The following is a 15,992-nucleotide window of genomic DNA, read 5'->3' as shown; positions in this document are numbered from 1 at the left end:
TATATATATATATATATATATATATATATATAAACATGGTTTCTGATATATGCTAATAAATCTGAATCAAGACTATGAAGCACATGAAAGGAGTCTTGGTGTGGTGCTGTGGGCTAATGCATCAGACTGTAAAGTTGTTTGAACTGCAAAGTTGGTGGTTCAAGCTCACCAGCTGCTCCTCAGAAACCCTATACAGGTTTGCTATGGGTCAGAATTGACTCAATGGCACTTAACAACAATATATATATGTGTGTGTGTGTTTACCTGGAATATTGAGTGTTTCACTTATAGTTTTCAAATACATGGTCATGGACTAATATATTTTTTTCATATAAACCTTGAAGTTATTCATATTTGTGGCTACATTCTCATTCTCATTCCTGATTTTTAAAAATTGTTTTCTTTTACCTAAAATAAACATGTTCTTGATGCTTATAAAATGTTACTCATTTTACTGATTTTTCTCAGACAAATAGATTGACTGCAAACCACAGGTTAGCAGTTTGAGCTTACCAGCTGCCCCACAGGAGAAAGATGAGACTTTCTGCACCTGCTTAAATTCAAAGTCTTGGAAAGCCTATACAGAGTCTCTAGGAGTCAGAACTGACTCAAAGGCATTTAATGATATGTGTGTGTGTGTGTGTGTGTGTATGAATGAAAGTGGGGGATCAGTGAAAGTGAGGAAGACCTCCCTCCCACGCCAGTGAGATGTAGTGCCAGCAGCAATGGGCTCAGGTGTAACAACGGTGAGGATGGCGCAGGATCAGACAGTGTTTTGTTGTGGTGTACATAGGATCAGTATGAGTCAGAGCCAACTCTTTGACATGGAAGAACAATATATTTAATATTTTAATTTTGTTTAGTCTTTATACTGTTAATTCCTGCTATTTCTTTCTTTTGAATGCTTGTTTAGTTTCTTAAAAAAAAAAAAAATTGCCTCCAATCTTTTATTTTCAATAGTAAAGGCATTTATTGAGTGTCATTGAGTTGGTTCTAACACCCAACAACCCTGGCATGAGGTTTTCAAAGGGTGGCTGCTGGGTTAGAGCCACCAACCTTGTGTTTAGCAGTCTAGTGCTGATTATACATTTTCCCCTAATGGCAGGTTTTACCGGTCTCCACACGATTTCTGTGAAGTCCACTCTTGCCATTGATTTCTAGTTGGCTTATTTTTCAATTTCCATTTAATTCAGATGATTTTATCCACTTGTTTTTCTAAATCTTAGTACTTAGAATATTTAGAATATTTTTATTAACTTATCTCATTTGAATTTGTTTAGAGAAAATTAATGTGATATCTTTGTTTTATTTGCAGACCCAAATATTGCCTTGGCCTGCATCATTCCTCATGGTCCCTGAAATATTCTATTCTTGTAGCTATTGTGCCAAGCCATCTTACTGAGGGCAATGCAGGCTTTAATTGGTCCTCTACTTCATAAAACATGGTGTCTTCTTTTGGAATTTAATCCCTCCTGGTGATGTGTACAAAGTAATGATCTTTTGTGATATATAAGGTTTACATTGCTAATTTTCAAAAGTAGATTCCCCAGCCTTTTTTCCCCACTTTGTTTTAGTCTGGAAGTTATGGTGAAATCTGTCCATCCAGAGTGACCTTGTTGTTATTTAAAATGGCAGTAATGTTGTTTCCAGAATCATAATAGAATGCAAGTCACTACCACAAAAAAATTAACAGGTAATGACTAGGTGCTGTATATTATTGCTAAGTACCATTGAGTCAGGTCCCATTTATAGCAAGCCTAGATAAGGTTTCAAGGGCTGTAAATCTTTGTGGGAGCAGAATGCCTCATCGTTCTCCCACAGAGTGACTACTGAGCCCAAACTGCTAACTTTGTGGTTCACATTCCAGTGTTTATCCTACAAAGCCACTGAGCTCCCCATGATTATGTAGGTAACAGATATATAATATCTCTTTCAGGATATTGGGAGGGAAAAAAACAACAACCCAACAACAACAACTTGAGATTTGGTTTAAGGGGGTAGTCTCAAGCTGTGAAATCTATGTGTATCTCTAACCCTCGGGTTCGTCATTAAAAATAAATAAATAAAAAAAAAGAGGTTATAATGTCTCCTTTGCTGTATGACTGAGGAACAGTTATGTAGCATATGTGCAAGTATCTCGTATACTCTCTGGCACTTGGCTGACACTTGATATTTGAATCATCCGTCATCTTTTTTTTTTTTTTTACCATGTACTTATGTGATTAAAAATGTAATTAATCCAAGAACCTGTTAGGAGCTTTGGTTGCTCATTGGTTAGGCATGTAGCTGCTAAGTGAAAAACTGATGGTTTGAGAACACCAGCGCCTGTTAAGGAGAAAAATACAACAGTTTGCTTCTATACTAGTTACCGATCTGGAACTTGGAGGGGCATACCTATGCTGTCATACTGGTTTGATATGAGTCTGAATCGATGGGCTGCAACAGGTTTGGTTTTAGGTTAAAGAGCTTGTTAAATTGATTCAGAGATTCTACATAAAGCAGATTCACTTGAAAAAGGTAGAATAAAACAAAACTAGGTTTGCTTGGCTCCTATCCTAACAGAAATCATTTGATTGTAAGGAAACAGAAATCAATTCAGACTAGTTTAAGGAGAGCAAACAGGAAATTTTTAGAAGTTTATGGCATTTTCACCAACACAGAAAATGTGGTGAGACTAAGGAAGGGCTAGTCACAGCAGCTGATCCGTCATTGGTTATGAAAGCTACCTGCATACCTCACCTTCTCCAGGCCAGCTTGTTCTTACTCCTTTCCCAGTCTCTAAAATTATGTAGATTTGCTCATTCAAAGCCCACAGTTAACTGATCTAATTCTCCTGCCCAAAATTACCTGGCCTGCTTCTGACTGGATGAAATGTCTATCTCATTTTCAATTCTCCCTGGGCCAATTGGGCTGATGCTAAGAGGAATGGGAAGAAATTGCAAAGGATTGCATGGTAAAAAGGATTCTTCATCCAGGACTGTGAGTTGGGCACAGTCTCTAGAAAGGGAATTTGGGGCAAATATGACATATTAAGGACACTCAAACTCAAGGTCATTTTGAACCACAAGGTCAGTGGTTCAAACTCACCAGTCATTCTTGGGAAACGCTGTACAGGGTTGCTTTGAATTTAAGCCAACTTGTCAACACCATGGCATACTAACTTTCTGTTATGGTAAGACATACCTAAGAGAATTCCAGTAATTGACTTCCCTTCCCAAGAGAAATAACACAGCTGCCATTTTATATGGCATGTTATCAGCATGTAACTTAGACTATGGCATTTACAGGATGCTCAGGAATCCTGGGATGGCACTGTAGGATAGACATTGGACTGCTAACCATAATAAGGTCAGTGGTTCGAACCCACCAACTGCTCCCCAGAAACCCTATACAGGGTAGCTATGAGTCAGGACTGACTCGATGGCACTTAAAAATGAAAACAACAGAGTATAACTGTTTTGAGTCCAAGATTTTTGTATTGTATCTGTTTCTTCCCTTGATAATTGGAAGAGGCAAAATATAAATGATTTCATCAGGAAAATTATTTTTACTCACCTGAGTCCAGCAATTTATGTAGAAAAACACTGAAGAAATAGAAGTACACTCCTATAATACTTAACTACACTTCCCCACAAAATAAATTTAAATATCACTATATTTAAATGAGAGTATATTAAAATGCATATTGAAAGATACTACTAGTAGGGTATTCTGGGTTGCACATATTATAATTTTAAGTAGTTTCAAGTATATTAATATAAAATCTAACAAAAGATATTTTCTCCAGCACCTCAGTGATGAGCTAATCTATGAAAGAAAAATGCAACATCTGCTAGAGCCATAAAACAAATGAAAGATTAATTAGGTATTTGAAGATCTCTTTTTGAGACAATGAAGTGTAGTCGTGTCTTAAATCTTCTCATGGCTTAAACTGTGTGTTCAGTCTGGAAAAGATCTTTCCTTGTTTCCTGATGACTGTGTTTTTAGATAGTTTTCGTCTTCCTTGCCAGCCTGGAAGTTTTGGTTAGAGGAGTTGTAATGCCCTTCGTTAAATTACAAATGCTTCCTCAGCACTGAGAACGCTAGCTAGGCACAACTCTGTCTTCACTACAGTCTTGACTCTTAAATCTTGCAGTATGAAAATAAATTTTGAAAAACTATATTCGTTTATTTTACTTAATACATGAAGAGTATCTATTTTATATGTGATAATATGTTCACTTGTTAAAGCCAATCACAAATGGTTGTTGCTTTCATTTAAGTGTTGTTTTTGTTTTATGTTGTTGCGTCACTTCTGATCCATAGTAACCCTGTATAGGGTTTCCAAGGAGCAGTTGGTAGGTTTGAATTGCCAATGTTGTGGTTAGCTGTCCAGTGCTGATATTAGAGTGCCACACCAGAACTTCATTTTATTAGTTTTTATTTAATGCTAATGTATCACATGTCTAGACAAAATGTATGTATTTTAAAAAGTGCATACTAACTTTCTTTTTCCAAAATATTTTTATGTACCTCAGTGCCAGGATTCGACAAATAAAAAAACACAGCTATCTGAGTTTAGAAAATGTGGGCAAGAAAATGTAAATTTTTTTAACTTGAACAGTATGATGGAGATCTGTGTACAGTATGTGGAGGCTTTCCTTTGGAGAGTCATGCCACTCATGTGTAGAACTTGGGGAAGGGCCTTCTAGGAAGATGAGACTCCTGAATTTGTTGGAAAAAAATTAGAGAAATTAATTAATCAGAGTTGTTAGAAGTTGTCTCAGGCAGTTCAAGTACCAGGGACAAAAGGTCTGTGTTGCGAATGACATAATACTTCTTGGAATAAGAATTTTTGTATAGCTAGTATAAGTGGCTATGGCAGTTGATGGTAAATTGGTATCAAAAGAAGAGAGGCAAAGAAAATAATCTGAACCTTTTACTGACAGATGTCAAATTTTTTTGTAGGCTGAAAGGATAATTAATTCTTCTGATATACACTTAAGAATAATACCTCTTTTACATTCTGTAGTTTTAACATGTATTCCTCAAAGACTGTAACCATCTCATTCTACCACAATTGTAACTAAAATCGTGGGCATCTTTTACATTTTGTGTGTGTTATATATCCTAACCTCTGTGTCTTTAGCTAAATTCCCATTTGAGAATAGACTGTGTTTACTATGTTCATAAGACAGATTTTCAGAGGGTCTATTGTGAATTAATGTCTTTTGAGATAAAAAAATAGTAAACAAGAAAGCTAGCGAACAAAAATGGAGGAAGAAAGAAGCCAAAACATATGAAGATTGTCTAGAAGTAGATGCTCAGAAGGGATAAGGACTTTCTTCCAGAACCAACACAGAGACTAAGACTTTCACCAGAGTTTACACCCTAAATGCTGATATCTAGCATAAACAGTTAAAAAATAAATTCCTATTTCTTAAAGCCATTCACCTGTGGTGTCTGTGATACTGTTGTTAAGTGCCGTCCGTTCTGACTCATGTTGTTGTTGTTGTTGTCGAGTGCCGTGGAGTCAGTTCTGACTCATAGCAACCCTGTACAAGGCTTCCAAGGCTGTAAATCATTACAGGAGCAGAAAGCCTCATCTTTCTCCTGCAGAACAGCCGGTAGTTTCAAAGTACTGACAGTGAGATTAGCAGCCCGATTGGTAACCACTGCGCTACCAGAGCACCTTGTTCTGACTCATAGTGACCCTATATAGGGTTTCCAAGGAGTAGCTGGTAGGTTAGCAATGCTGACCTTGTGGTTCAAACTGAACTTGTAGTCTAGTGCATTATCCTGCAGTGTCACATCAGGACCCTGTTACAACAGTACTGAATAACTAAGATAAAGGTGAAATGACCAAAGACTAGAGGGGTTTGAGATTGACAGCAATGACATCATAAATGAAGGGAAAAAAGGCCAGTTTGACAGTTAAGGCTTTGTGTCAACTTGACTGGGCCAGGATTCTCAATTTTCTCTGGTTTAGCAATTAAGATGTAGTTATCACCTCCATGATGACATGTAATATCATATAATCAGCCCTGTGAGTTGGTCTACAGTGTATTGCAAATCCACACTTCTGTGATGTTAATGAGCTTGCATGCAAGCTACATGATTGGATTGTGTCTTGAGTCAATTCGATTGTATCTTCTTTTGTGATGTAAAAGAAAGAGAAGTTGGGACCTACTACCACCAAGGATAGAAAAGCCAGGAGTGGGGTACGTCCTTGTGCATGGGTCCCTGCACTATGAATCTACTATATCCTGAGGAAAATTGATGGCCAGACAGGTGGAGAACTCCAAGAAATGCTGGGTCCACACATGCTAAAATGAGACAAAGACATTTCTCCAGAACCGGTGCTCTGAATTTGGACTTGTAACATCTTAAACTATGAGAGAACAGATTTCTGGTTGTTAAAGCCATCTACTTGTGATATTTCTGTTAGAGAAGCACTAAATAATTAGGGCAGAATTTGGTGCCTGGAGAGTAGGGTGCTAATCCAATAGATACCTAAAATGTGAAAGCAGTTTTGGAATTGGATAATGAGCCAATGCTGGAAGAGTACTATACTACTTAACAAACAGTACGAACCTAGATTGCCTAGGTGAGACATCTGGAATTATGGATGTCAAAGGCAATTCTGATGAGGGTTCAGAAGAAAGTGAGAACTTTAAGACTAGAGGTGGCACAACTTTGAGAAGCTGTAGCAGAGAAACGACAGCCCCAGAACCAGAAGGTGAACACAAGATGGTAGGGAAGCTGACTCACAAAACAAGAGAGCTGAGAGCCTTCATGCAGGAGGCTTCTGGTAGAGTGGGGTGCTTCTGAGCACTTTTCTGCAAAGTTAGGCTCTCTGAGCCACAGGGGGAAAGAGCTAGGTAATGCCTTCAGGCCAGTGTTTCCTGATGCAGTGGTGTGCTTCTGGGCACTTATATGTAGAGATAACGGAGCTTTGTGAAACTTGTTTGAGGAGATACAGGTATGATTAGCTAGAGATTAAGGAATCAGGAAGCAGAGGCTGAAGATGTTAGGAGCATGGGAATCAGACTTGCCTCAGTCTCAAAATGTTAGGACCTTAATGTCTGGTGTCTCAAAGGGTATATATAATCAGTTTCCTAAGTTTCCAAAAGTAAGATCTTCTTTCCAACTTGGTTCTTGAGTTTGGGCATGCCATTAAGATGGGATCTCTGCCCAAACCAAAGGCTGACCATGCCTGAGGGTACAAAATAATGCGGCCTGCCAGGACCAAGGGGTTGAGATTACTGCTCAGATGGACTAGGAGAATGGGTTTCTTAAAGCCAAGGGAGCAGAGGTGCCATCCCAGTGGACCTGGAGAACAGAGGTGAAGTCCAAGGTCTAAGGACCTTAACTCTGAATTCAGAGTCCATGACTAATATCCATAGTATAATGGGCCCGGCGTTGCCTAGATAGTCTTGGATAACAGATGATACTTTCAAACCTTAAGAGCTAACGTAAACTGTTCTGCTGAATTTTTAATATAATTGTCATCTGTTACTCCTTCAGTCCCTCCAAATACTCCCGTTTGTGCTGGAAATCTCTACCTTTTGCCTACTCCACCATTGTATTTGGAAGCGAATAACCTGTATTCTGCATTCACAGATGAAAAGGAATTCTATCCCTGGTTGAAATTCTGACATGAAGAATTTTGGGATAATATAATGAGGTTAGTGTGTTGTATGCACATTAGTTGCATCATGCTAAGCACAAGGATCACTTTGTCTTTATTTAGAGGTACCACATTGACAAAGGTATACTATGATAGTTAAGGTTTTGTGTCAACTTGGTTGGGCCAGGATTGTCCGTAGTTTAACAATTTAAGATGTAGTCATCACCTCTGTTATGATATCTAATAGAATACAATCAACACCATAAAATAATCTGATGTAATCACCCTGATCTGCTATAATTATTCACATTATTGCAAATCCTCAGTTCTATGATGCTAGTGAGATTGGATGCAATCTACATATTAAGTCATGCCTTGGACCAATCTATTTTGAGAGATACAAAAGGAGAAATGAGAAGAGAAGGAAGAACCAACCATCACTAAAATAGAAGACCCAGGAGTGTAGTATACCCTTTGCAGTTGAGTTTCCTGCACTGTATAGTTAATATGTTTAGAGGAAGACTGATACCAAGAAACATGGAGAACTCCAAGGATTGCTGGTCCTGCAGATGCTGAAAGGAGACCTTTCTCCAAAGCTGGTGTTCTGAATTTGGACTTCATGCCTCCTAAATTTCTGTGTTTTAAAGCCATTTACTTGTGGTGTTTCTGTGATAGCAGCACTGATAACTAACACAGTCAATAAAAAGGAAGGCAAGAAATGACTAAAATGTATATCAGAGGGTACTCTGAAACTTGCTCTTGAACACAAAGTAGCTAAAGTGAATAGAAGAAATGATGAAATTAAAAGAACTGATGGTTTCAAATGGTGTTCTGAGAAGATAAAATTTTGGTTTTTTTGTTTTACTACTTAGGTTTTGTCAATATAATTTATTTTTTTTAATAAGATTTTATTGTAAATAGTTTACATGGGAGAACATTGGTTTTACACTCATTGCTTCATTGCAATGATTACAATCTCCTCTGTGTATAATCATTCAACAGTATTTGCATCTATTCCATTTTTTTTGGGGGGGGCGGGGTTGTATACAAAAACACTCAGGAGTATATAATTATTTAAATTATCAAAGGGCACATTCTACAAGCCTACTACCTGGCCACCAGCACGCAGTCCCTCTCTTTCCATGAGTCTAGAGTCTTCAGCTGCTCTGTCTTTCCATGTCCTCATCTCTGCCTCCATCTATGGTGTTGCTGCTTCTCTGGATAGGGTCCCATGTTCCACTCATGGTCTTCTCCCTTGATGGTCCTAGGGTCCTCTGTTCCTGGACTGTAAGATTAACTACTTCCCCCATTTTATTACAAATCTTCCACTTTTACAGTTGTGACAGTCACAGATAGTCATGATAACAATAATTCACTGTCAAATCATAGGAATCGTATCTCCATCTCCTTTCACCAGACCTGTCTAGACAAGATTAAACTATTTACTGGAGATTCTACCTTCCCACACGTACTCTGAAACTAAAATCCCTTTTGAAAACTTTTAAGACAGTCACTTTATTCCTTTATACCCCACCCCACTCCCATTTTAAGTAGCACATGTCTAAGTTGCCTATCCCTGTCAGCCCTGTATAGAGAGGATGTAGGATTTACACTTGATGTGAAGACTCCTTCCCTCTCAGTATTTTGAGCTACTACATCCATAAATATAGGTCAAGCTCATCAAATTGTAGCAATTTACACTTGTTTCCTTTATCAAAAAACATTAAAAAAAAAATCTTCCTCTAGTTGAGATCTGATTATCAAGCTATCAAAGCTAGGTCGAATGAGTACAATCTACAACTGTACGTGTTCTTGTGCATCTTCCCTCAGTTAATATCAGCTGGACATTTCACTCTAAGTTTTAGCCTTCTGTGGCTATGTCTTTGTCCATGGCTTCCGGAGTCCCCAGGTCTCACCACACTTTGGACCAATCAGCCCTTGCTCTTCTCTCTCTCATCTCCAGGTCAATGGGAGTCTGTGGAATGTGGTCAAACTCAGCCCATATCTTCATTGCTGTCTTTCCACCTCTTCACTCACCAGCTGACTAATGCAGTCACCATCAATCTTACATGCCTGCTCATGTGTTCCCTTTGAGTTTCACTTTTGGAGGGGGGTTTCTCCTGAAGGGACTTGATTGCTTCTCTTGATGGCTCTCTGGTAAGCAACTTGCTTGTTCTTGTAATAGCCAATCAGACTGCCATTTTTGTTACGGATTTTTCCTGCTGGTCTTCCTTTCAAGAAGTATCTTCTGTTCCTCTAGGTGTTCCAGGCTGGTCTACTTGTCCTTTCAAGTGGGAATGTCCTACCTCAGAAGGTTCTGGATGGGGATCAGGATTAAACCTAAAGTCCTGTACACTACAAAGGCTCTGCAATAAGCCTATTTCATTGGCCACGTTCTAGAATCCCTTTTAGGTATTCCAATGAGTTATATAGGCTGAAGATGGGCTTACAAGCTTTCTGTAGTAGACAAGGGAAACCAATATTCATAAGACATTCAAGCATCATAACATTATATCCACTCTTTTACCCATTTGGACTATGCCTCAATCTCTGTATCAGAGCCCTGTTGCTCCAAGATTGAGCGTTCATCATTATTTACCTCTGTCCCATTAGCCCATGTAAACCTGCCTCAGTGTCTCCCTATCTTCCTTGTTCTTCCACCCCTGCTTCTTGTGTATTGCCATCCCCAACACCCAAACTATGATGTGCCTATCCCTTACCCTGTGTTCGTTCTACCATCCCTTCCCCTTCTCCCCTCCCATAACCAACAAAGATTTTTTTTTTTTTCAATTTTAGTATGGGTATTTCTAATTAAACTTTTACAGTAATGGTTTTACGCAATATTTACACTTTAGTGACTGGCTAATTTCACTCAGCATAATGGCCTCAAGGTTCATCCATATTATATGGTGACTAGAGGCTTCCTTGTTATTCTTCAAGGTAGCATAATATTTCATTGTGTGTGTACCAAAGTTTATTTATCTCTTCTTCCATTAATGGGCATTTGGGCTGTCTCCATCTTTTTGCTATTATGAATAGTGCTGCTATTAACATTATGTGCATATATTAACTTGTGTTATGGCTTGTATTTCTTGTGGATATATGCCAAGTAGAAGAATGCTGTATCATAAGGTATTTCTATTTCCAACTTTCTGAGGAAGCACCATACTGTTTCCAGAGCGGCTGGACCAATGTAGGAGCATCCCAGTCTCTCCACATCCTTGCCAGCATTTACTGTCTTCTGCTTTTATGAACTTTGTTGTTATTACTGGTGTGAAATGATATCTCATTTTTGTTTTGATTTGCATCTCTCTAATGGCTAGTGATTGTGAACATTTCTTCATATGTTTGTTGGTTACCCTTGTCTCTTCCTCGGGGAAATGTCTGTTCATGTCCTGTGCCCATTTTTTAATTAGGTTATTTGTCTTTTTCTTGTAGCGGTGTTGTAATTTACTAAGTTGTTGTTGTTAAGTGTTGTAGAGTTGACTCTTAACACATGGCAAAACTCCATAGGGTTTCTGAGGAGCAGCTGGTGAGCTTGAACCACCAACCTTGGAGTTCAAATGACCTTTCAGTCTGGCGCATTAATGCACAGCACCACACCAGGACTCCATAGTATAGATTTTAGAAATTAGTCCCTTGTCTGATATGTTACTGCAAAAAATTTTTTTTCCATTCTGTGGGCTCCCTTTTTACTCTTTTGGTGAAATCTTTTGATGCACTTAAGTTTCTAGATTTAAATATATCCCAATGACATATTTTGTCTTCTTTTGTTTGTACAACTCTCACAATGTTTAGTAGTCTATGTGTGCCCTGGATTAGAGCCCTTAAATTTGTCTTAATTTTTTCATTGATGACCTTTATAATTCTGGGATTCACATTTAGATCTTTAATCCATCCTGAGTTGCTTTTATATATGGCATGAGGTAAAAGTCTCGTTTCAATCTTTTTGCATATCGATTTCCAGCTCTGCCAGCACCATCTGTTGAAGATACTCTGAGAAGATAAAATTTTATACTGAAATATTTAAACACCTGGCATTGGCAAACCAAAAATGAAAAACACATTAGACATTTTTTGAGCTGAAAGAACTGAAGAAAAATTGAGCATTGTATTGCAATATTGAAATAGTCTACAGAAAAAAATATTGAATGACAAAGGAAGAAAAAACAGTAGATGGAATAAGCAGAGCCACTTTACCATAAAATAATTGGTCAGTGTTCAGCCATTGCAAGAGAAAATGTATGATCAAGAACCAATGGTAATAAAGGATGAATTGCAAGCTGCGCTGAAGCCATTGGTCAAAAATAGAATTCAAGAATTAGGGAATATCAATTGAGAGAGTTCAGAAAATGGATGGAATTGTGAAAATATTCACATCTGTAGGCCAAGAAATTTCAAGTTCCATATTTCTGTCCAGTCCAAGAAAGGAGACTCAGCAGAACAGATATTATCAAACAATATCATTAATATAACATACAAGTAAAATTTAGTTTATGATAATTCAAAAAACATTTTCATCAGAACCTCAACAGGGAACTGCCATAATTTCAAGCTGGATTCAGAAGATAACATGAAATTAGAAATAATATTGCTGATGTCACGTGGATCTTGCCTGAAAGCATAGAAGCCCAGAAAGAAGTTTACTGGTCTTATATTGACTATGCAAAGAAATTTTACTTTGGGATCATAACAAATTACAAAAATATATGCAAATAATGAGAATTCCACAATATTTAACTGTGCTCATGACGAATCTGTTCATAGACCAGGAGGCATGCAGCTAGTCTGTGGTTTAAAATTAGCATAGGTATGTGCCAGGGTTGTATCCTTTCATATTTATTCAATCTGTTTACAGAGCAAACAATGAAAGGAGCTGGACTACATAAAGAACATGGCATCAGGATTGGAGGAAGACTTATTAGCAGTGTGCAAGGCGTGGATGACACACCTTGTTTGCTAAAAGGAAAAGGAATTGCAGCACTTACAGACAAAAATCAAACACTACGTACAACCTTGAGTTGTTGCTATTGTTGTTAAGTGTTGTGGAGATGTTTCTGACTCATAGTGACCCTGTATGGGGTTTCCCAGGAGTGACTGGTGGGTTTCAGCCATCGACCCTGTGGTTGTCAGTCCAGTGCTTATCCTAGAGTTCCACACCAGGAGTCAGTATGGACTATACCTTAACATAAAGAAAACACAACTTCTCACCATTGGAACAACTAGCAGCTTCATCATAAACAGAGAAAAGATGACATTTGTGAAGGATCTCATTTGATTTGACTCCACAATGAATGACCACTGAAGCAGCAGTCAAGAAACGAATAACTATATTGCATTTGGCAAATCTGTTGCAAAATACATCTGTTAAAAACTGAAGATGAAGAAGTAACCTTGGTGACTAAGGTGTGCCTGACCCAAGCCATGTTACTATATCAGCTGCCTCATATGCAAGGAAATGGTGAACAATGAATAAATAAGACTGAAGAATTGATGTGTTTGAGTTATGATGTTGGCCATGCAAATTGAATATACAGTGGACTTCCATAATAACAACAAATCTGTCTTAGAATAAATACAGCCAGAATTTTCCTTAGAATCAAGGATAGTAAGAATTTGGACATGTTATGAGGAGGGACTCTTCACTGGAGAAAGAAAAAAGGTTTGGTAATGTAGAGGGTCAGTAAAATAGAAGAGACCCTTAAGGAGATGGAGTGATACATTGGCTGCAACAATGGGCTTAAACATAGGACTGACTGTGAGGATCGTACAAGACTAGGTCATTTTTCATTTTAATGTACATAGGGTCACTGAGGAACTACTCAATGACATCAAATGAATAACCCATAAATAAGAAAACATCATATGGGAAACTGCGCAATGCCACCACTGGACCGGTCCTAGTCCTAGGATGCTATTCAAAACAATAGTCCGATAGTTGTCATAGGGTCACTGAGTAAGGAACTACCTAATGACATCAAACAATAACACATAAATAAGATGACAACATATGGGCAACAGCCCAACAACACCACTGGACCTGTCCTAGGCCTACGGTGCTATTCAAAACAATAGTCAGATAGTTGCGCTACGCTTATAAATGAGTAAATAGTACAGGATATGGGATGGCCAACTTTGCAGCTTTTAGGTAATTAACTCCCCAAAATGAGTTAATTACATGTCTTGAACTCATCTCCTATGACTGTGCTTCATGGAATGGAATCTAGTTAAAGCACCTAAGAAGTCATAAAATTCACATTTGCTATATTAAGGATTTTTAAATATTTCTTATGTTGTGTCAGAAAGAAGATCTAGAAGGCTGGTAGACAGCTGGATATTTTTTATGTGACTGAACACAAGATGTATAGATTCTTGGTTTTAGCCACCTATGCTTCAGTGCCTTACCATGATGTCTGATCTTTGTTGACAAACATAGAAAATTATCAAAAGGTAGATTTTAGGTATTTGCTATTTCACATAGATTGTCATTTATGGAAAGTATATCTTTTTATTATAGAAAATTGAGGAATAATAATAAATTAAATGGAAATACACATGTGTATTTTAAGAAGCCTTGCAAGAGTAGACTGTTAAGAAGAGATGCTGAGGAGGCGGAGCGTGATGGTGGGTAGGGTAAAGGTGCAGTGAAGTTTGCTATCAGCCATACCACAGAATACCAGGCAAAGCAGATCTAGGGCAGAGGTCCACATCTTGGAACCACATAGCTAAGAATATTTTAAAATTTTGAAGGCTTATAGCTAGTGGAACTTGAAGCTGAAGTAAGAAATTGTTTTTTTTGTTTTGTTTTGTTTTGTTTTTTTATTGTGAATTATGTGGTAGTTTACATGGAAGAACATTAGTTTTACATTCATCCTATCGTATTCCATTTCTTTCCATGGTTAAAATCCCCTCGATGCATCATCAACCAACCAAAGGGTATACACTGCAAACCTGCCCCCAGTCGTCAGCACACAGCCCCTCTCCCTCTTTGGGTCTAAAGTCACCAGCTGCTCCATCTCTCCCATGTCATCATCTCTGCCTCCATCTCAGGCATCACTGCTTCTCTGGGTAGGGTTCAGATCTCCGCTGTTCTCCCTTGATGGTCCCAGGGACCTCTGTTCCTAGACAGAAAAGTTAATCACTCCTCTCCTTGCTACAAAACATCTATCTTTATATTTCCGACCCTTACAATAAGTCCTGATAACAGTTATTCACTATTGTATCACAAGAGACCGATCCACATTTCATTTCATCAGTCCCGCCTAGACAGATTGGATACCACTCAGTGGAGATTCTACCTTCCTCCATGCCCTCTGGATCTAGGTTCCCTCTAGAAAACTTGTAAGCCAGTCACTTCTTGCCTTTGTAGCTCCCCCATTTTGGGCAGCCAATGTCCAAGTTGCCCATCCCTGTTTACTCTTTGTATGGAGGGGGTGTGGGAATGATCCTTGCTGTAAAGATTTCTTCCCTCTTTTGAGCTACTGCATCCATAGGTGTAGGTCATCAAATTGTATCAGATTATCATCAAAGTTCATCAAATTGTATCAGATTACTCTTTTTTTCCTCTTTTTTCTTCTTCTAGTTGAGCTCTGATCATCCAGTCATTAAAACCAGGTTAAGTGAGCATTATCTGCAAGTGTGGGTGTTTTTGTGCATATGCCCTCTCTTCTTATCAGCTGGATGCTTCACACTACACTCCAGTCCTCTGTGGCTATGTCACTGACTCTGGGCCCAAGAATCCCTAGGTCTTGCCACACTGCTGGCCAACCAGGTCTCCACCCAGGTTCACAGGAGTCTATTGAACATTGTAGGGCTTAGCTTGCAGCTTCATTTCTGTTTTTCCCTCTCTTCCCCTTATGGGTGACGAACGTGGTCACTAATCAGAGCATGTATTCCCATTGAGTCTTAGTTGTGGAAGGGGGTTTGCACTGAGGGGACCTGTCCACTTGCATTGATGCATTGATGTCTCCTAGGCAAGCAACTTGCTTGTTCTTGTAGTAAAAGTCGACCTGCTAATATTGTTTTGTATTTTTCCTATTGGTCTTTCAAGAAGTATCTTCTGTTCTTCTAGCCACTCCAGGCTGGTTGCTCGTCCTTTCAAGTGGAAATTTCCCATCTCTGAAGATTCTGGATGTGGTTCAGGCTTCCACCTATAGTCTTATGTAATGCAGAGGCTTCACAGCAAGTCTCCTTCACTGGGCACATTGTAGCCCCATTTTAGGTATCCCATTCAGTTATAGGCAGAAGATGGACTTACAAGCTTTCTAGGGTGATGTTTCTGGCTATTCCTTTCTTTCCCCCTCCAGTGTCTATTTTATAATATAATGCAAGGAAAACCAAGATTCAAAAGACAGCCAAGCATCTTAACATTATTCCCTCCTTT

The sequence above is a fragment of the Chrysochloris asiatica genome, unplaced genomic scaffold (genome assembly GCF_000296735.1).
Source record: "Chrysochloris asiatica unplaced genomic scaffold, ChrAsi1.0 scaffold00025, whole genome shotgun sequence".
Lineage (NCBI taxonomy): Eukaryota > Metazoa > Chordata > Mammalia > Afrosoricida > Chrysochloridae > Chrysochloris > Chrysochloris asiatica.
Note: the sequence above shows the minus strand (reverse complement) of the source record.